At 43.3% G+C, this 20721-nt stretch overlaps 1 protein-coding gene across 3 annotated transcripts in view; it reads right to left on the bottom strand.

Moving 5' to 3' along the window:
• LRCH1 (leucine rich repeats and calponin homology domain containing 1) overlaps positions 1-20721 on the bottom strand; it is a 202574-nt gene that overhangs the window by 164915 nt on the left and 16938 nt on the right. The gene's annotated exons all lie outside the window — the stretch shown is intronic.

Below are 20721 nucleotides of genomic sequence, written 5' to 3'. Positions count from 1 at the left end.
GGTTTTAAGAGAGCTATAAATATAGGGTTAGCAATTTAGAGGAGGCTAACATTATTTTCAGGGAAATAAAATATATATTTTTTAATTTTGGTAGGAAAGGCCACTTTCCTAAGTGGTAGGAAAGGCCACTACCTTGGGCACAGGACCCTGAAGGCACAAGGGGATTTGCACAGGTGGAAACTGGAGAGGACAGGGCAGGGAGAGAAGATTAGGCAAGAATGCAGATCACCAGGGAGTTTTAGGCAGAGAGAACCCACAAACTCCGGAAGCCGTAAATTCAGCAGCAGGTTCGGCATGACAGCTGGTCTGCATTTTCTATACCAATCCAAGCAGGAAGGGAAGCATGAGCCCAGGAAGCTAAGACAGAGGCCGATCACAGGGAGCCTCCTACGACAAACCAAGGGGTTTAGATTTTAACCCATAAGCAGGAGGGAATCACCGAAGGTTGTTCAGCTTTAAGAACACAGATTGGGAAGAGGAATGACATGACCAAATGAGGGGTTTAGAATAATAATACTAGCAGAAACGTAGGCGGTGTGAGTAACGCTAAGTACCACTTACGACGTACTTCCTAAAAGCTCAACACAGTCTAGCAACTTAATCTCACTTTATAGATAAGAAACAGAGACATCAAGGGATTAAGCGAATTATCCAGGTCAGTGTGACTCCACGAAGTCCAGTGATGGCAGTCACAGGGAACCCCAGCATCCATACAAAGGGCGTAACACCTTGCAAGATACAGAGCAAGAACTCTGCACCCTTGCCTATTCCGAATTGAAAAAGGGGAAGTCCAAAAGCTAAAAGGATGGAATAAAATTCAGTGGCATATATCATAGGGCACTGTCACAGGCATTACATTTTCAGGGGCCACAAAGTGGTTACACTGTGATGTGGTCTCTTGGAAGGGCATGCCGCCTATTAGCCACAGCAGGAATCAGGAACCCTCCTCTGTTTTTACAGAGATCCAAAGCCACGAAGACCATCATTCTCTATTAATGGGATGAGATGATACTTCAAAACTCTATCCAACTGTGCACACCAGGAAGATCTGTAGGATCTCAACATCCCGCTACTAAGTTCCAAATAAGGACTGAGTCACAGAAAGTACTGCTGGGTGGGAAGCTTTGGCTCTTCTAACACTTTAAAACAAAATTCAGATTTTTATTTAAATACCACATGACACTGGGGAAGGCTCGAAAACTAGGGACATTTTTCACCCAGCTCCATTACAGAGTTTAAGAAGGGCTCCATGGCAAGTCATTAAGTTGCAAACCGATGACCGAACTCCTCTAATTTCTCAAGCTCTAAATATTATTGTCCTTGATATCAACCCAGTGCATTGAATTGAAAATAAAACCATTACATGAAAAGGAAAAGTGCAGTAAGACAGCCCAGGCTGCCATCCCCTCTTCTCCTTTATTTGTTCAAAGCAGCACCATGGCTTTCAAAGGCTCACCTGGGAACAGCAGTTAATATCTTACTTGCCTTAAGGCAACAGGCTGGATCTGATGACTTTCTGCAGCCCCTTCCTGGTCAAAGAACTCTAATTTAATTAGGTTTGCTAGACTGAGAGCTCCCTGAAATCCAGACTCTCGTCTTAATTGCCACGAGGAACCTGGTGGCTAGCCTCAAGCACTGCCTAAATAAATGATACTTAAAAGCGAATGCCGAAAGCCGCCTTTCCTCTTATTAAGTGCACGGTCAGACAGACTATTTCTTTTTCTTCAAATCTCATTAAAATATTCACTCCATGATGCCTTTCCAGAAGCGAGTCACAACGAAATCATAATAATCCTACTGGAATCACTTCCACTCCAACAAACTAGGTAGTAATGAAGACTTATTCTTGCAATTGAAGAAAGGAACTAATTCATTATGAAAATGAAGAACACACATGCGTGCTTATCAACCGCCCGTAAAATAAATATTTTCATGTGAAAGCTCTGTTTTTATATCCCAAAATTATTTCCAGCATTTGGCATGGAACCAAAGCAATTCAGAATCATTGCCATTTATAGCAAAGTTTAGGCTAAGTTGTAGGGCACACAAAAAAAGTATACTTGCACAACATTTTAGGGCCATAGAGCCAATGAGAATGTCCCTGCAGGAACGGACTTTGTCTAACCGATATCCCAAGCTCTGTGAGAGTAAAAGAGAGTCCACATGTTTCCACGGGAATAGCAGGCAAAGCGCTAAGAGAAACAGCCACCACAGGCAACAGAAAATTAGTTTCAGAGAAGATACACGTCAACTCCTAAAACCCAGGACACCTGCTGATACACACACCTATCTTCTCACTTCACTTGGGAGTATCTGAAGACCAGACGTGTCAAACTAGCTAAACTAAGGACAGGAGAGAGAGGGTGAATCCATCCAGTATTTGAGAAAACATCCACACGCCCAGCAGAGACAACTAAGTCGTGGATCCAGAAAACTCCTTTCCCCAAACTTCTTAAGAAGAAAGTTTTAAATAAAAATAAACTAGCAAAATAATGTAATTCAATATGGTAACACTGAATTGTTCCAATAAAATCAAGATCATTCCTGCTGTCAGGATCTCGTGGGCTGAGAGGCAAGACCAAAAGGACGCACAACAGTTGCCACACTGCGAAAATGATCTACTGGGGGCACACAGGCCAGGTGCCACAGAAGGCCAAAGGAAAGGAGACAGGAAGGGACTTTTCCTTCAGGTCTTTTGAAATAAGGAAGAGACTCTAATCAGAAGCTCGCAAACACCGGGGCATCCGGGCAGCTCAGTGGGTTAAGCACCTGATTTCTCAGGCCATTATCCCACAGTTTGCGAGTTCGAGCCCTGTGTTGGGTGCTCCTCTAACAGAGGGAAGCCTGCCTTGGATTCTTTGTCTCCCTCTCTTTCTGCCATTCTCTCCCTCAAAAATAAAGTAGCAAAAGTAAATAAATAAGCTTACAAGTATTGCCTTCCAATAAAGACTTTATTTCTCCCCACTCTACTCATTCTCTCAGATGCCTGGGTTTTAAGGAAATTTGTTCTGAAAAGACAGCATTCACTTTTTCTTAAGCTCCTCCACCCTACCCCCCCCCAAAAAAAAAGGTAAGAGAAACAACCTCCAAACTTTTTGCCCAACTTCCAGTTTATGGGACATACAATAGTGAAAGAAAACCGAATGGCCCCAAGGGAAACCATCCATCAGGCGTGTCCTCAGTGTGAGGCAATTCTCCACGGCATGCAGCCTGGTCTCTGAAAGTCAATGTCACACAAGAATGTAAGAGAACGGCTCTAGACTCTAGAATAAAGGCCAAAATGTTATTGCAAGGCATAAACACTGCCTGAGTCTTAGTTCAGGGAAAAAATAAACTGTCAGAAAAGTAATTTTGCAGCTAATTGGGCAAATCTGAATACAGGCTAGATATCAGATGTCACGAAAAATTGTTGATTTCCACATTTTGAAATTTTATTGTGGTTATGCAGACTGTCCTTATTTTTAGAAAATAGACATTTAAGAAAGTAAGGGGTACACATCATGGTATTTGCTTACTCCAATTTATCTCCCATTATTCAGCAAAAATATATACATATATGTACACACCTTCACACCCTCACACACACACACACACACACACACACACACACACACACACACAGCAAATGCAGCACAACAGTAATTAATGAATCTAGGCAGTAGATATACAGATGTTCAATGTACTACTATTTGTTCAATTTCTCTATTTTGAACTCCTTTATTATAAAAAGATGGGTGGGGAACTTGGGGCAAAATACTGCTAAGACCTTAAGCATGTGAAAAAGAAGTAGGTATGTCTATAAGGAAACTCAAAGGGGTGAACAAGGAAAGTTATGGATTATTTATCTGTAACTAGCAGAGAGATGTTTATTCAGACTAATAAGTTACTTATTTATCTCTGAAAACTGCTACCACTTTCAGTATCTCAGATTTATAGGAGTTTCTGCTATAATCTATCCCAGATTTACTATGTAAATAAAAAACATTCTATAACTTTATATGATAATGAAACTGTATGGTTCAGGTTTTCACAGTTTCATGCACAGCATGTTGTAAATATAAATACTCTGAGATAAGTCGGTCAGGAAAAATCAAGTAACTCGGCAGTTACAATTCTATCAGAGATCTATGACTGGATTTACCCATAAGGGGGGGAAGACAGCCTCAAATTTGCACATCCCTTTGATTTTCTCATATTAAATTATATTTAAATATCTTTATAATGCTAATAATCATAGGCCCACTATCCCTGAAATACTCTGTGATACTGAAAATGAAATGGAAACACTAAAACTAGTTTCAGCAATTGAGAAGATGAAGCAGAGACTGGGGCCCCTGGGTGGCTCAGTCGGTTGAGCATCCGACTCAGTTTCAGTTCAGATCATGATCTCATAGTTTGTGAATTTGAGCCCTGCATCGGGCTCCGCGTTGACAGTGTGGAACCTGCTTGGAATTCTCTCTCTCCCTCTCTCTCTCTCCCACTCTCTCTGCCCCTCACCCTCTCTGTCAGAAAGAAAGAAAGAAAGAAAGAAAGAAAGAAAGAAAGAAAGAAAGAAAGAAAGATTATTTATCTTTTTTTTTCTTAAATTTTTTTTTTAATTTTTTTAACGTTTATTTATTTTTGAGACAGAGAGAGACAGAGCATGAACAGGGGAGGGGCAGAAAGAGAGGGAGACACAGAATCCGAAACAGGCTCCAGGCTCTAAGCTGTCAGCACAGAGCCCAACGCGGGGCTTGAACTCACGGACCGTGAGATCATGACCTGAGCCGAAGTCGGACGCTTAACCGACCAAGCCACCCAGGCGCCCCAAGGAGATTATTTATTTCATACACTGCAAAGAATAACATGAATGATACATGTATTTTCATAGTTTCGCAGAGTTCCCTCACCTAAGACCTAATTTCAGGTCTATAGTGTCACAGGTATCAAAAAAAAGGTAGATTTGTTTCAATCTTTCACCAACAAAACTAGTAGCATTTAATGAAATCCATCTCTAAAAGCTTGTTCTAAAACCACCACAATAACAATAAACCACAGTAGTGCCCCCTTACCTGTCGGGGATACGTGCCTAGACCCCCAGTAGATGCCCGAAACCACAAACAGTAGTGAACCCTACATATACTGTGTCCTTTCTATACATACACACCTGTGATAAAGTTTATCTTATGAACCAGGCACGGTAAGAGATTAACAAGAAAAATAATAAAATAGGACAATTTTATCACTATACTATAATAAAAGCTATGGGAGTGTGGTCTCTTTGTCCTTCTCAGAAGGTCTGACCGCACTCCACTCCTCCTTCCTGTGAGGACAGGAGATAAGCAAATGCCCACGTGATGAGACGAAATGCAGTTGACGACGCAGCAGGCACCGTGACGTAGTGTCATGCTACTACTGACCTCGGGAAGGTGCCTTGGAGGGAGGATCACCTGCCTCTGGCACATGACACTATGGGAAGAGCAACTACAGATAAGGGAGGGCTAATGAAATGTGCTTCTGATTCCTGACTAATAAATGCCACAAAAGAAAAAAAGAAAAGCATTTACTAAGAGACCCATTCCTAAATCAGGGACCATCTAAAACTTAACTTGAGTCAAACACCTCCTCTCAGGCACCCACAATATGTTCCAACACCCTTGCTGATTTCCTTCTTCTACAATGTCTTTCCCATACTGCAAGGTGATCAGGAGTGTCCTAAGGGATTGTCTAATCCACCTTGATTCATCAGTGCCAAAAATCAATTATCAAGCCTCAATATTTTTTCCCTTAATAGGAATAAACAATCCACACATTCTAATTGCAAAGCAACCTATCCGGCCTTTGCAGAATGCAAATATTCATGTCTTCTTTACAGAAATGTGCCGTTCCGTGACTAACGGAAGTGTGGCACATAAGGTCAGGAACAAAGATGGCTCCTAAGGCCATCCCTCCACTCTCCTCTACAATCAGGACAAATGGAGATAAACTTCGTCTTCAGCAAGCAGTATGCCGAGGGAGGTGTTGTTAGAACATTTACAACATCAGCAACTGGGATTGGTAAAGAAAGGTCTAGTCTTACAAGCTTCTTGTAGCATCTTCTTATAGCATTTGATCCTTAGCAAACCATGCATCTCAAGGGTCTCAGCTAGAAGGTACGACTGAGGTCATTTAATGGCCTACTTACTCCTCGATGTCCCAATAAAGATATCAAGACCCAGTTGAGAGTCTCTGTCCCCTCTGCTGAAGCTGAAACAAAACCCTGGGTGACGTGAAGCACATCTACACAAAATGTCTAACAATCCTTTCTGCTTGGGGAGACCTGATGCTAGGGAGAGCTGCTGGTGTGGACAAAATACGGCAGGACCCTATCCTGACCCCCATACACATACTGCTGCGGCTACGGCCCAATTCCAAAACCCAGGGAAGGAATTCGATCACAGTTGGCTGAAAGAACAAATAAATGAGTGACATTCTCCTCAGCCTTGCTAGGGCTGTTCCTGGCTGTCAACCACATGTGACAGGCAGCCATGGACCCCGTGTGTGGCCTTCCCTAAGGCTTTCTGGGCAACAAGTACCATAGTGAATTTAGCAAAATGTGCCATCTCTGTGGTCACACCCACCGGTCTTTCTCCTGTCATTGTCTTGCCCTCTCTTTATTCTAACAGTCATGTGTTTTGTGTCTCCTATAGGTCAAACTATTTCTAGCCGCTACACGATCAATACACATGTCTGTGTGCTCTGGCCTGTGAAAAGAATGCATGATGCTTTTAGGGTTTCAAAATTCAAAATTCAAAATTTGAAAGTGCAAGTTTTGTTTCCAGTACTGGCCTGATTCATAATTGAGAACCGGGAGAACACAAAGTCGAGAAAAATCTGAAAGCAGACACCGGGAAGCACAACCAAATCTGAATATATGGTTTAGATTTTAAAAGGGAAAAAAAAAAAAAAGAAAAATTTAGAAAGTCTTAAACCACAGTCTTTGTGGTTGTTCTTCAGCAGAAAAGGATTTCTTAGTACTGCAATGACATTTATCATACCAATGTCCTGGGGTGGGGGGGAATGACCATGTTCATCCTTATCCCCAGTAAACCCAGTTACAACCAAAAAGATAGACGTAACCTGCAGAATGAAAATTATCTGAGTGAATCATGCATACGTAGGTAAAGCACATTCAGGAAAACTAATTTCATACCACACTCGTTACTACAACACTGTTGCAAATTAGAGAAATACAGAATGTATGCTTATGAACAGCAGAAATACACACGTGCCAGCTGCTTTTAAGACATCTTATTAATAACAAAGAGATCCACAAGGTTTTCAACCATATGTCAGAAATTGTACCAAGTGACCCCTGCTCGTTTTCTAAAACCTTACTAATCACGAGAGAAAAAGACATCTGTTCATTTTAAAAGCTGGAAATGTTTCCAGTTACCTATGAAAAATACAGTTCTCTTAACGAACTACTTCTACTCGATGTCACTGTTATCCCATTAATTTCCGTTTACTTTCCAGTAGTGAAGCAACTTCGCAACTCTCTGCTCTTTCAGTGCTTGGTCGTGTGGAAGCAGCTTGGAGAGTAACTTTTAGGGCAGAACAAAATAACCTTCCCCATCAGTTCCCGATTGACGCACAAATTCCACCCATATTTTACATATAGCTTCAGCTCAGGATGATCCACTTCGTTTTCGTAACAAGTGGTACTTTACAAAACGTTATTAAATAGATACCACGTGGGTTTTGACTATACAGTTGTCACCAGACTGAAATGCCCTGGTAAAACTAAGAAATAAAGAGCTATGAAGTTCAGAGCACTTAGGAAGAAATCCAGGGGACAAAGCCTCAAAAAAAAGCACACGGGGGCACAGTTAGGAAGTCTAAAGAGAGGAACATAGGGTGCGGGACGTCTTCACAGAGTGCAACATCATCAGAAAGAAAGGAGTGGGCGTCTCTGTTCTATCAGCAACACAGGCTACACAGCAGGGCAGATCGGATTCAGGAGGTCTGGGGTGAAGCCTGAGGCTGCATGACTGAGTGAGCTCCCGGGTGATCCCAACGCTGCTGATCCGTGGACCACACCGTGGGCGGCAAGATCTTAAATCAAGTGAGAAACACTGAGATTAACATAACTTGCTGTGGGAAGGAATGAGGCGATGTGTGTAAGGAAATTTAGGTTCCCCAGAAGAAAGCTACTCTGTAACTAAAATTATAACTATCCCAGTGGTAAATTGAACAGACTATAATTTAAATGTCTTAATTATCCTTTTGTCTTTGAGTTTAGGTCCCATTGCCTAGAATTTCAGAATCATACATACTTTGGATAAAGTTACAGACAGATTAATTTTTACTAACAAATATGTTTTTCTAATCTTATGTGGTTTTTCTCACTAAGATAAATTTCTAGGGGCTTCTGGGTGGCTCAGTGGGTTAGGTGTCCGACTTCAGTTCAGGTCATGATCTTGCAGTTCATGGGTTTGAGACCCATGTCAGGCTCTGTGATGACAGCCTGAAGCCTGCTTCATATTCTGTGTCTCTCTCTGCCCCTCCCTGTTCATGCTCTGTTTCTATCTCTCAAGAATAAATAAACATTAAAAAAAATTTTTTTAAGATGAATTTCTAACAAAAGCTACAGGTTTCCCCTGAGATACTGGAACATTACTACTGTTTGTACACTTCTTTTTTTCTTTTCTAGGCTAAACATCTGGTTTCTTCAATTATTCTTTGATTAATAAGGTTTTGATTTCACTATTTTAGTTGTTCCATTCAAAAATTCGTTGTATCGGTCCACGTGTATCACTTCCCTGTTTACTACTAAAAAGCTGTTTTAAAAAACTATAGGGGCACCTGGGTGGCTCAGTCAGTTAAGCATCTGACTTTGGCTCAGGTCATGATCTCATGGTTCATGGGTTCGAGCCCCGTGTCGGGCTCTGTGCTGACAGCTCAGAGCCTGGAGCCTGCTTTGGATTCTGTGTCTCCCTTTTTCTCTGCCCCTCCCCTGCCCCTCCCCTGCTCACACTCTGTCTCCCTCTCTCTCAAAAATAAACATTAAAAAAAATTTAAATAAAAAAATAATTTAAAAAACTATAAAATACCAATGAACAGGAACACAAAAATATTAGTTTGCATTTACTGAATGTCTACGGTCTGTCAAGTACTGAGCTTTAGGTGGATTATCCCCTTAAATCTCCCAGCATCCCTTTCTCATCCTCATTTTGCAGAACAGGAAAATAAGGCCCAGAAAGATTAAGGAACTTGCCTGAGGCCCCACAGCTGGCAAGTGGCCAGGCCAGGATCTGTATAAGGAAACTTCAGAGGTCAGGTCCTTAACCACTACCTATATCACCTCTAAAAAAAAAAATACCTAGAAAATATTCTTCTATATAAAGGGAAAACACATTATATGAACTTTCCTGACTTCATGCAGTTTAACATCTTGGTAGCTAAAAAAAAAAAAAGTCTTGGTTGAAATGTTAACAAATGATACAAATAAATGATTAAGGTCAAACGTTTGCAGGGATCTAATCAGATCAAATCACATCACTAACATCTAATATCTACTCTATGAAACAGAAGAGAAACCTAAGGGGGTTAGGGACTCTGAACTGCCTAGACCTAACATATGTGAGTACTGACATTCACACGTGCAGCCAGGAATCCGAAGGCATCTCTAGAGCCAAATATTCACAGAGTGGCTTCTGAATTAGAAGGTTTCCATAAAAAAGGGAGGAAGGGTAGATAAGCCACAGAACATGGACAAAACCACACTCCATATCCCCAACCAAGACCCCCCATGCATGAGATAGATCACTGACTTAACTTGACGATAAAAATGTCTTGGTACAGTGAAATCCATTCTTTTAAATTTGGCCAGGATTCTCAGGGCTATATTTCTTTAGCACCCAGAAAAGACCAGAATATTAATTAGTGCTTTTGACCTGGCTGATTGAGGAGGATGAGCAATCATTGAGCAAATTTCACCAACACCTTTGAAAAAGAGGGAAACTAGAACTGATTTGTCTTAGTAGCTGTCAGAATTAAACGTGGAATGTGAGACTTGACAAACTTTTAAAGATAAAAAGGTTTGCAATTTTATGACATCAAGATCAGTCTTTGGAGAATCCGTGGCAGAATATTCCTTGAGATTGCAACAGACAGACACTGGATGCCTCTGGCTTTGATCAACATGGATTTCTTGGGAATACATTTTTGAGAAATGGATTAAGTTCCCGGCTCCACCCTTGGCTGAACGGAACTGTCCTCTGTTTTCTTTCTGAGAGAGTAAGTCTTTGTGGTGCACGCTGTTGGGAGAGCTGGGGTAGGGCCTTTATTCCCGAGCTCAACAACCTCTGTGAAGTGCTTGGTAACACTTACTGTCTAATTCCACCCAAACCACGTTCGTCCCCCATGAAGACATCTACAGGAACTCAAAAGCAACCACTTGGCCACTGGAAAAATGAAATGATAGAAAAGACGAGAGCAACAGCTGTTTTCCTGTTGGTGGAAAAGCCTGGTAACAAGGGTCCTTTGTGTCCTACAATTCAGTCAGATTTTTTCAACTGCCAGAGTCCCGTGAAATGAACAGCTTTTAGCTTACAGCCTTCACTTTCTTAAAAAAAAAAAAAAAAAAGAACTTTTAAAAAAGGTGGATACGGAGGGCCACCTGGGTGGCTCAGTTGGTTAAGTGTCCGGTTTCAGCCCAGGTCATGATCTCGTGGTTTGTGAGTTCAAGCCCCACGACTCAGGAGAGGCAGGGTGGCTGGAATAACCTGAAGGACGAAGCCGGCTTTGGTTGTGATTTTTGTCCCCTGCTTTCTTCAAGACAGTGTAACAGTTAAGGGCATAAACTAGAGCCAAACTGCTGGGGTTGTGCCCCCGAAAGGGCCACTTCACAGCAGAAAGATTGCCTACAGATTCCTCGTATCTACGCTGGGGATGATCGTGATGGTAGCTCGCCTTCCAGGGCCTTTGCGAGACTTTGATGAACCAATAAATCCCGTGTGCGTGGAGCCCAGGGTGACACATGGCACACATTGGGTGGATGCTGCTGGTCTGACTGCAGCCCCATCCCTCAATTCCCATCTCCAGATCCTGTGGGCCCACTGCCTTCATCCCAACTCCCAGTTCCCCTGCGCGTTGTGGTTTTGCGTTCATTTCCGTCTCTGGCCTTCCTACCTCACCTCCCTTTAAGCCTTTCCCTAAGATGCTCCAGGCACAGCCAATGCCATATTCCACTCAGTGTACAAAGTGAATCAGGGGGTTAAGGGGGTAGGGGGTCAGAGGCAGGAGGCAAGAGCTCCCCTGCCGCCATGGGGTTCGTTGAGGCAATGAGGACCCAACAAAACCCCAACACCGGCAAGGTTCCAATGTCAGGATGGAAATGGAACGTGGACCCAGTTTCTGGTACCACCGTGCTACAGAGATTGTGTCTTGCTTTATTTCATTATGCAGGTGAATGCTAGACCCACTGGTGAGGTGATCTAGAAGCCTACTCAGTGGTACATCTATCAGCAAGAGGATGAGTTCCAGCTGCACATGCCAATATCTGAAGCATTGCTGCTACTAACAGTAATAAAATAATGATGACGATGACGACGATGACGAAGGCCTAGGGGCGCCTGGGTGGTTCAGCCATCTAAGCGTCTGACCCTTGATTTCAGCTCAGGTCATCATCTCACAGTTCGTGAGTTTGAGCCTCGCATCAGGCTCCATGCTGACAGCACAGAGCCTGCTTGGTATTCTCTCTCTCTCTCTCTCTCTCTCTCTCTCTCTCTCTCTCTCTCTCTCTCAAAATAAATAAATAAATAAATAAATAAATAAATAAATAAGCATTTAAAAAATGATGATAACAATAATATCAAAGGCCCAAAGACAGCCCTTGTACACAAATTCCCTTTCCTGGAGCTTCATTAGAACTGACTCAGCCCTGAAAACTTTGGAATTTTTACCACTTCCCCCTGTGTTCTGCTCCTCTTTGGGAGAAAGAACTCTGCCCCCAAGGCTCTGTCCCTTCCAAGGTCACTGCAATGCATTTAAGCTTTCCCATCTTGGTCCATCTTGCACGTCAGAAATGTTTCTCTGGTGACATTACGTTTTCTCAATACATCTGCACTGATTAATCCACATCTTGCAGGATCAGTCCAGGCCAAAAAAAGGAAGGAACTTCTTTTGGTCTCACAAACAAGTTCATCTTTCAAGCCCTGCTGTAAAATATACATTAACTGGTCATTTATCAGTCTTACAGATTTGTCCCAGATCAAAAAAGCAAGTGTCCCCGTTCCAATGTCAGCGCCCCTGGAACACAAAGCAATGTGCTACATGCTAACACTACAAGAAGCCACGGAATCCCTTATACTTCTTAGTGGTTTTGCTCTTGTCATTTCAACTACTGGTTAGGATGCAAATTGCAAATTGCACCCTGTAGGATTTCATATCCCATTCTAACAACACAGGATTCCAGTAAGGAGATCAGAAAAAGTAAAATAAATGAAGCTCTTTCTATTATTTTCAGATCTTTAGAAACATCTATAGTCAGCTTATAATCTGATCACAAGTGATAGAAGTCATTTTAAAACTTCTTCACAGAAAATAGTTCTTCTATAAGGCAATTTTCCAGAGCTAGCTCACTACCAAATAAGAATGTTTGGGTTAAAAGAGACTTAATTTTTTAAAAACTGGAGGCAAGGGGGGGGGGGGGTGGCCAGGAGAGAAACAAATTCTATGCAAAGGCCTTGGGGCTAGAAACTCAAAACAAATGTTCATGCCAAAATGCCCAAGAGCTTCCCTTGCCCTGGGCTCCTTCAGTACCACTTTCTGGACCTGCCTTTCTCAGGTACAGACTATAGTCTTGTCAAATTACCCTGAAGTTACACAAAGTTAACAAAGTTACAATGCAGGAGGTAAGATCAGGCACCTCATGGTTCAATATTTTAAATTGCAAGATGGTGGACAATGAGACAGATGTTTCTGAAATTAGATTTAACTGATAATTATTTCAATGTCCACACTGCTGACGTAGGTCAGAGACACAGCAGGCAGCTAGCTGCCTTTGGGTGAGTCTGCAGAAAAATTAACTCTGAAAGGTGTGAATATGGTGAAATGTGGTAAGGTGATTTAGGAAAGAAACTAAAGGTTATTTGCTTTGTTGTGCTTACAGAGGTGTTATTACCTCTTTATCGTTCACATCATCAGACTGATAGTGACCAGCCCCAGAAAAGGAGCCGGCTTTCCCCTCTATTCAACTCAGCTAGAAGAGGGACTAATATAGAGAAAGATCATTTTTTTTCTCACTAGCTATAAAATGGGCATATATGGAAACACCATTCCCGATACAGAAAAAATAACCATAGGCAAAAAAGACAGAGCATGTCAATCGATCTAATATTGGCATCTTGATCCATGGCATTCTATAGTGATTACTATCTCTCTGATGGGTTAAAAAAAAAAAAAAATGATCACTGATGACTACCGAAGGTCCAGCCTAGAGTTAAGCTGTGTGCGGTGGGCTCGTATCAGGTAACAGTCTGCAAACTCTGCCCATAATTAGATGCTGCAGTCGAGCACATGACCACACTCCTGCTCCGCTGAGTCAACCAGACCAGGTTTCCAAAGACCATTCCTTTGGCCTATTTTGTTTTCATTGCCAAGTCTACATACAAATTCTTGAAAATGCAGCCCCTTTGCCCTGCACACAACAAGTCCCCCACCTACACACCTGGGAAAACCATGTTCTTCATGAGGGAGGGAACGTTTAGCAGAATGTAGATTTCCCTGCAGAGCTAGAGACAGCCAGTTAAAATCATTAATAACATTCTTCCTCCCCAGAGAGCTCTCCCACAGCGTGCATCCCCGCCCTTCCAGACAGGAGAGCCAAACCCCAGCTGCCACCTCCCAAGATGTTAGCATCTTACTGCATAATTCAGGTGTTCCCAAATTCAGCCTAGTTGATTCTCCACCAGCTCATGGAGGCCAGCCACCAAAGCCATTTTGGTTCTCAAGGGACTGCAAAGGACCAGCACATTAATTTTGGAGGGAGTAAGAGAATTGAAAAACAGGGATAGGCTACTGTAAAGAAGAAAAACACGGTACTTCCAGCTGAATGCTGGTTCTTACAATCCAGAAAGGCAATCAGAATGTATCCAATTGTTAATCAGATGAGACAAAGACTCTTTCACTGTTTGTACATTACCAGGCTCCAGTCTTCATATTTTCCTCCCAATTTTAATGAGACCCTCCAGCTGCTATTAATGTGTCATCCTTTTGCTTCTGCAACTCACTAAAAACAGCACTGTTTACACAAGGTGGCACCCATGCCTGGGAACTGTCAGGGAAGCAGAGCCATTGTCTGCACGGGAAGCTTCCAAGGCTGGGCAGAGTGGTATTATGTCATGGAGACTTTTATACTACGTGGGCGCCACAAAGCACACATCCTTTCTGTTCTTCCAAATTAAACACAGACGGCCATGGTTCAATTTGATTTTTAAAGCCAACCACAGCCAGGAGATTTGAAGTTAAGGCTTCCTTTCCACACCTAATGCATCTCACTGCAGGAGGGTTCCAAGAGATACCGCATGTGCATGTGGTTATAAGGGATGGAATAAAGAGTCAGGTTTTTATTTCAGCCTACGGCAGAGACTCCGTCTCTGGAAACTAAAAGCAAAGCTGACAGGAGGCGGGGGGGGGGGGGGGGGGTGCCCTTGGGGGGGGTGCCCTTGACTGCCTCCACCTTTCTGCTTCCAGAGTGGCTAAGCCCAGGGGCAGAACTGAGAAGATACCCCTAGCTCTTGGTCTCTGACCAACTTTAAACATCAGCAGACCAGAGGGTGAGTAGAGTTCCTCGGAGCTGCCGCCTGAAATCAGCCCAAGACGCAATTTCCTTCTTTTCTTTTTCCTTCCTTGCTTTCTTGCTATTTCTTCTCTTCTGTTTATGCCTTTATAGCTGCCAGGAAACAGCTCACTTGGGATAAAATGCAACTGCATTTTGCAGTAAGGACCTCAATACCTTCTCTCACTCATTTTACAATAAAGCCGGTTGCTATGCTGCCATCTGTCAGAATTAATTCATTTCATTCATTCATTCTTTCAACACTATTGAGCATGCATTCTGGTAGGCAGAATTTTAAGATGGTCCCCAAGATCTCTGTCCCCCTGTTATATATATCCTGTATAAGCCTCTCCCCTTGAATATGAGTGGGACCTGTGAATCTGAAGGGATATTACTCCCATGATTATGTTACACGGCAAAAGGATCTGGCAAAAGTAGTTACGTTCCCCAACTGGTTGACTTTGAATTCATAAACAGAGAGAGGCTCCTGAGTGGGCCTGACCTAATCAAGCAATGTGCTTTTTTCTAATGTTTATTTATTTATTTTGAGGGAGGGAGGGAGAGAGGGGCAGAGAGGGGGTAGGGGAGAGAATCCCAAGCAGGCTCTCTGCTGTCAGTACAGAGCCTGACGCACGGCTGGATCTCATGAACCGTGAGAACGTGACCTGAGCGGAAATCAGGAGTCAGACACTAAACCGACTGAGCCCTAAGGCAATGCTTTTTTTTTTTTTAAACATGTTTTTGAAGTTTGTTTATTTATTTTGAAAGAGAGAGAAAGACAGCATGCAGGGGAGGGGAGGAGACAGACAGGGGGGCAGAGAGAATCCCAAGCAGGCTTGACACTGTTAGCTGGAAGCCTGTTGCAGGGCTTGAACTCAGGAACCGCAAGATCATGACCCGAGCTGAAATCAAGAGTCGGACACTTAACCAACTGAGCCACCCAGGCACCCCAAGGCAACGCTTCTTAAAGAGGGCCTGGAACTGGGACCCTCTTTTAAAGAAAAGAAAAAAAGCCACCATGAGTTCTATAACCACAAGGAAGTGAATTTTGCCAATAATCTCATGAACTTGGAAGAAGACTGAGCCTCAGCAGAGGGGGGAAGCCCTGGCCATCACCTGATGACAGTCTTGTGAGACCCAAATCAGAGGACCTCATAAAACCGTGCCCTTCCTTCTGGCCCGGGGAAACTGTGACATAACAAATGCTGTGTTGTTTTAAGTAACTACGTTTTTTGTGGCAATTTCTTATGACGTAATGGAAAACTACCACAAATCCCCATGCGGGCCTAGCGCTGTGCTCAGATGCTGAGGACAGAGAAATAGAGAATATAACACAATGAGGGACATAAAGTACAAAATTGCATGGGAACACGAGGGAGCCTCTAATTCTGGCTGGGACAGAGTGGTTGAGGACATCCAAAGAGAAGCAGCATGCTCCCCAATCTTTCAAAGGGCACCAAAGTTGACCACATTTAAAACTCAGAGCTCTAGTCAACAACAGCATTGTGAACACGTCGTGATAGCCCCTCCTGGGTCTCAGAATATACACCGATCATCGCCTTAAAGAACACAATTATTTCTGTAGAGTCCAGCAGCAAGTGACAACTTTGGTCAGGACTCCATGTTATCAGAAGGAAAGGAACTTAAATTGTGTCACTTGGGAATTTTTACACGGAGAGAACCTGAATCCTACAGAAAAAAAAAGTGGGGGGGCGGGGGAATAGGATAGGATAGGAAAGGAAAAAGAGAAAAGAGAAGAGAGAAGAGAGAGGAGAGGAGAGGAGAGGAGAGGAGAGGAGAGGAGAGGAGAGGAGAGGAGAGGAGAGGAGAGGAGAGGAGAGGAGAGGAGAGGAGAGGAGAGGAGAGGAGAGGAGAGAACATTCTCATGTGGGGCCTGCATAAAGGGAGCACTATGGTTAAAACATGCTACCACTCATGAGAACCTCACTAAAAGTGCCTTTCGGTTTCTTGCTTCTCTAGCTTAGGGAGGTGTTATATGAACACAAGGTCCGTAGCAAATGTCTAATCCAGATGGTCACCAGCATACCTCAAGGCTGCCACTTTCTTTGGCCATAATCAGCACGTGCTTAAGGAATGCCGACTAAGCCCAACGTTTGTCCAGGCAGAACACAGGAGGCAAACCCACTGCCAAAAATAGATGCATTCCAAAGTCAAACATTAGTTACTTGCGGACGATGTACTGTTTTGTATCATCCCTGCCAGGGCTTTGGCCCTCGCTCCTGTTCATCATGTTCACTCCCTCTGAATTTCCCAAAAGAGCTTCCTTACTACTTTACCAGAGGCATGAGCTCAAGGGCTTAGTAGCCAGCCTCACTCTTGCATCCAGGCCAAAAAGAGCTTCCTACAAGCATTTCAAGAAAAATCTAAATAGAGAGAAAGAAAAGATGATGTACTTAACATAAATTGAGCAAGCTGCTGTATCATTCAACTCAAATGGATCCTGTCATTAATCCAAATTAAATGTCTCCCGTGTTTGGGGCACCTGGGTGGCATCTGACTCTTTTTTTTTTTTTAATTTTTTTTTTAACATTTATTTATTTTTGAGACAGGGAGAGACAGAGCATGAACAGGGAAGGGTCAGAGAGAGGGAGACACAGAATCTGAAACAGGCTCCAGGCTCTGAGCTGTCAGCACAGAGCCCGACGCGGGGCTCGAACTCAAGGACCACGAGATCATGACCTGAGCCGAAGTCGGCTGCTTAACCGACTGAGCCACCCAGGCGCCCCAGCATCTGACTCTCTTTATTTCAGCTCAGGTCTTGGTCTCAGGGTCATGAGTTCAAGCCCTGCATTGGGCTCCACACGGGGCATGAGGCCTACTTTAAGAGAGACAGAGAGACAGAGAGAAAGAGACAGACAGACAGATAGATAGATAAATGGCTCCTGTGAGCACACATTGACTTCCCACTGTCTTCAAGGCGCTGGACAGGGCTCAAGAAGCTTTGTTAACATTCAGTCAACTCCAGAAGCTGAAAACCACAAGCCCTGTCCAAGGCTTTGAAAAGAAAGCACTGTGTACCCATCTCCCAAACACACTTTTAGTTTAGTAGATCTACGTGACAGAGCCACGTCTCCTTCAGCTTAGAGAGAGAACCATCTGAGTGCAGAGCATAGGGATGAAAAGCCCCTCCAAGCACAGCTCCAGTGCCCTAACCACAAGGCCGAGTAACAGGGCTTTGTGTAGATAGATGGCGGTGCACACATACCCCACGTCTGTGTGCAACTAAGTCACACAGCAGGCAACTTCACCGAAGTTTGGGATGCGGAGCTGAGCTCAAACTCCACACCTGTAAGATCATTAATTAACCTGCAGTGGAGAACACACTTTGCCATGCTGGTGATAATGGAGGAAAGCAGCACAGAGCCTTCTAGCGGTTCTCTGCTTCCTATGGTCAGCCAGTCAGGACCCTAATTAAAGAACGGCTCTTATCCGTCAGGCATACTTTGACTCGATCTTTTCAAGTTATCTCATCACCCACTAGCCAAAAGAATCTGTTATTCTAACATTCAAGAATGTACTTGTAGGGGCACCTGGGTGGCTCAGCGAGTTCAGCGTCCAACTCTTGGTTTCAGCTCACATCATGATCTCATGGTATTTGTGAGATCGAGCCCCACATTGGGCTCTGTGCTAACAGTGCAAAGCCTGCTTGGGATTCTCTCTCTCTCTCTCTCTCTCTCTCAAAATAAATAAACATTAAAAAAAAAGAATGTAAATATTTAATGTAAATTTCATCCTAAGACTAAGCAGAATCTTTAACATTACTGCTGCCCAAAAGAATTTTGCTGGCTGAATTTATCCAAACGAACCAGGAAAAGATGAAGGAAAACCAATAAATATCCCACACACCAAAATGGAAAAAAAAAAATTAATACCAAGCAACCAAAAGTAAACACGTATTTATCATAAACAGTTTTAAGTTACTTGGTTGACTTTTTAAAATCTTTTACAACGCTGAGGTTTGTTTGCCTTCCTTTTAAAAACCTTAGAACATGCACATAAGGGTTTATATGTTTGAAGAGAGCAAATATTTGAGATGGAACTGCTTTAAAAAGCAGAGAGGGGGACCCACAAATAATTATTTTAAGTCTCCAAACAGATGAAGAGAAAAAGGTATGCTGTTTATCAGCCAACCATACAACATGGTCTGAAAATGCCACTTCTTCCCTGATCGTGCCATCGAAAATAGTCTCTTTCCCTGTGTGTCACTTGTCACCATTGGTCACGATATATGTCCAGGCCCCTCTCCACTAGACAAAGTGGCAGCTCCACGAAGTCAGGCACCGTGTTCACTCTATGCACTGTATACGAATCATCCAGCATGGAGCCTGGCATTCATTCACGTGTCCACTTTATTCATTTATTGAGCTCAAATATTTACAAAGCTCCTACCATGGGCTGGACACCATCCTGGGAACTAGCAGGACTTGTTACAAGAGAAAAAGACAAGGTCTCTGCCAGCATTTGACAGTGGCAGGGGAGAAGGACAACAAAGAAGCAAACAAAAGGAACAAGTAATAATAGCTGACAGTTACGAAGGGTTTCTCATACGCCAGGCACTGCTTTACACCCCTTACATGCTCAATTTCCCAAAGCCCTCTGAAATAGGTACTGGGCGGGGCTTTCCCAGTGACTTGCCCAAGGTCACCAGGCCAATAGGCAGAAACGCAAGAACCCTAACCTTAACTGCCTTGAATGTGGTTCCAAGCCACTAGGCACACTGCTGTGTGATCCGTTGCCGACTTGAATACCTGGTCTCCAAGCCCACGACCTGAACAACTACCGCGGTTTCCAACCCCTTGGATGGTCACAGCAAAAAAAAAAAAAAAAAAAAAAAAAAAAAAAAAGACGGAAGCCAGTGACAGAGACGTGGTGATTTGAGCGCTTTGCTATTTCACTCTGGTAAAGCTCTCACATCATGTACATTCTAAGGAGCCCCCACAGCCCTGGAAGATGACCTACCTGGCCCACTTCAAGAAAACCCAGTGCACACAGCCAGCACCGCTCAGTTACGTGGCACAAAAGGCCAAGTGTGGAACAGAGTTGGTGCCCACCACTCAAGGATCTACACTTGAAAAAAAAGGGAACCTTTTTTTTTTTTTCAATCAACCTAACACTAATTGAAAAGTTTCACTAATATCCACCTGGGCCCTGGAGAGAACAAAAAAGGAAATAAAAGGCCCTGGAGAGAATTAAGAGAAAGAAATATAGATGGAGTTTCTCATGCACAGAGCAAAGCATGTCTAGGGGCAGAAAGACCTGGTTTAATTTTGATGTCTCCACTTACCAGCTCTGTGACCTGGAGTAAATCATTTAAATTGAACCTTGGGGGGCGCCTGGGTGGCTCACTTGGTTAAGTGATCGGCTTCGGCTCAGGTCATGATCTCACAGTTTATGGGTTCGAGTACCGTGTCAGCACTGTGCTGATGTCTGGGAGCCTGGAGCCTGCTTCGGATTCTGTGTCCTTCTCTCTCTGCCCCTCCCCCGCTTGTGCTCTGTCTCTCTCTCTCTCTCTCTCAAAAGTAAATAAATGTAAAAAAAAAAAAGAAAATTTTTTTAAAAATTGAGCCTTGGATTTCGGAGGCCATGATACCTAATTTTTAGCCTTAGTGTAAAAGTCACACGAACTGACTTCCTTTTATGCCAGTCCCTGGTAAAGAAACAATAAATGTCACGTTCTTTTCTTTCCACTACCTTCAAGGAGTTTGCCAGGAGTCAAGAGTAGGATGTGACCACTCAAGTCAAGTTGGATTTGAATCTCAATTTCTCCACTTAGTACCTGGACATTCCTCTCTGAGCCTCAATTTCCTAATCCGTCAGATAGGGAGAAAACATATACTTACCTCCTTGGGGACTGCTGGAAAAAAGCCACCTAATGTGCACAGCACAACACCGGACCCAAT

This window comes from Puma concolor, chromosome A1, assembly GCF_028749965.1.
Source record: "Puma concolor isolate L17-30 chromosome A1, mPumCon1.1.hap2, whole genome shotgun sequence".
NCBI classification, from domain to species: Eukaryota; Metazoa; Chordata; class Mammalia; order Carnivora; family Felidae; genus Puma; species Puma concolor.
This window is presented reverse-complemented; position numbering and strand designations above follow the sequence as displayed.